Raw genomic sequence first — 2,352 nt, forward strand, 5'->3', positions numbered from 1 at the left:
ATAAGGCCAGCCAGGGACAAAGTAGTAGTAGTAGTAGTAGTAGTAGTAGTAGTAGTAGTAGTAGTAGTAGTAGTAGTAGTAGTAGTAGTAGTAGTAGTAGCATAATAATAATAATAATAATATAATAATAATAATAATAATAATAATAATAATAATAATAATAATAAGAAGAAGAAGAAGAAGAAGAAGAAGAAGAAGAAGAAGAAGAAGAAGAAGAAGAAGAAGAAGAAGAAGAAGAAGGAGAAGAAGGAGAACAAAAAGAACAAGAAGAACAAGAAGAACAAGAAAAAAAAAAGAAAAAGAAGAAAAAAAAGAAGGAGAAGAAGAAGAAAAAAGAAGAAGAAGAAGAAGAAGAAGAAGAAGAAGAAGAACAAGAAGAAGAACAAGAACAAGAACAAGAAGAAGAACAATAATAAACACAATAAACAGATGCATTGAAACCTTAACGTGTGTGTGTGTGTGTGTGTGTGTGTGTGTGTGTGTGTGTGTGTGTGTGTGTGTGTGTGTGTGTGTGTGTGTGTGTGTGTGTGTGTGTGACCTTGACTCAGATCCTCCACTTTCCCTACGAGTATATCAATGTCTTCAGGTACACACACACACACACACACACACACACACACACACACACACACACACACACACACACACACACACATTAAATAAACACCTTTCCTTCACTTCTCCCTTTGTCCTTTCCTTCCTTCTTTCCTTCATTTTTTTCCTTGTCTCCTTCATTCCTTCTTTCTCTTCCTTCTTTCTTCATTTTCTTTATCAAGCTTCTTCATTTCTCCCTTTATTTAGTCTCCTTTATTTCTTCTTCCTTTCCTTCATTTTCCTTCCTTCCTTCCTTCTTTCTTTCTTTCTTTCTTTCTTTCTTTCTTCTTTCTTCCTTGACAGACACCTCACCCAGTTCTGGTTCAAATTCTGGTTCCTCCTCCTCCTCCTCCTCCTCCTCCTCCTCCTCCTCCTCCTCTTCCTCCTCCTCCTCTTCTTTTGTCGTTGTTTCTTCTCCCAAACTTTTTTTTATTTCGAGAGAGAGAGAGAGAGAGAGAGAGAGAGAGAGAGAGAGAGAGAGAGAGAGAGAGAGAGAGAGAGAGAGAGAGAGAGAGAGAGAGAGAGAGAGAGAGAGAGAGAGAGAGAGAGAGAGAGAGAGAGAGTATAATGCACAAACACGAGAAAAGTATATTGCGAGAAAGTTAAATTAATCCAAACACACACACACACACACACACACACACACACACACACACACACACACACACACACACACACACACACAGAGGTTCCGAGAAGACACTGGAAGGCAGATCGAACGAAACACAGAACACACACACACACACACACACACACACACACACACACACACACACACACACACACACACATGTAAACAAAATAAAAAAAAAAAAAAAAACAAGGAAAGAAATGGTCTGGTTCTCTGGTTCAAGCTAAAACTCGTGAGGCGGGTGAGGGGAGAGAGAGGGGAGAGGGAGAGGGGAAAAGAGGGGAGTGGGGTGAGAGGTGAGGGGAGAGGTGACGGTTCGAATCCCGGAATGCAGAGAATGCCACTGCGCCATTACTCACTCACGCACTCCCCTCCTCTCACCCATCTCCCCTCACCCATCTCCCCTCTCCCTACTCCTCCCCTCTTTCCTTCCCCTCCTCTTCCTTCCTAACTCCCATTACCTCCGCCTTCCCCTCATCCTTTCCTATTCCCTCCCCTCACCCTTCCACTTTTCCCCTCTCCTTACTCCTCCCCTCTTTCCCTTCCCCTCCCATTACCTCCTATCTCACATCACCCCAGTCTTCCCTTCCTCCTACCCCTCCCCTCACTTTCACCTCCCCTCCCCTCATCCTTCCCCATTTCCCCTCACTTTCCCTCTTCCCTCTCTTTCCCCTCCCCTTCTCTTCCATTTCCCCATCACCTCTGTTTTCCCTTCCCCTCACCTTCCCGCTGTCCCTCCCCTCATCTATTTCCCCATTTCCCCTCTCTCTTCCCCTCGCCTTCCCTCAAAATCTCACCATTCCTGCCTTCCCTTCCTCTTACTCTTCCTTCTTCCTTCCCCTCTTCCTTCACCCCTTCTCTCCCCTCACCCTTCCCCATTTCCCCTCACTCTTCTTCCCCTTCCTTCTCTTTCCCCTCTCCTCTTCCACTTCTCCATCACCTCTGCCTTCTCTTTCTCCTACCTTTCCTCCTTCCCTCCCCTCATCCTTCCCCTCTCCCCTCCCCTCCCCTCTTCTCCCCTCAGTGTTGCAATAGATCTACCTACAAAAATTTATGGTCACGTTTTCTTTCATTTAGGCCAATAAATATTTTTTAGGCCTTTTTTTGAAAGTCACAGTTTTCACATA

Source organism: Portunus trituberculatus, chromosome 6 (genome assembly GCF_017591435.1).
Source record: "Portunus trituberculatus isolate SZX2019 chromosome 6, ASM1759143v1, whole genome shotgun sequence".
In the NCBI taxonomy this organism is placed as follows: domain Eukaryota; kingdom Metazoa; phylum Arthropoda; class Malacostraca; order Decapoda; family Portunidae; genus Portunus; species Portunus trituberculatus.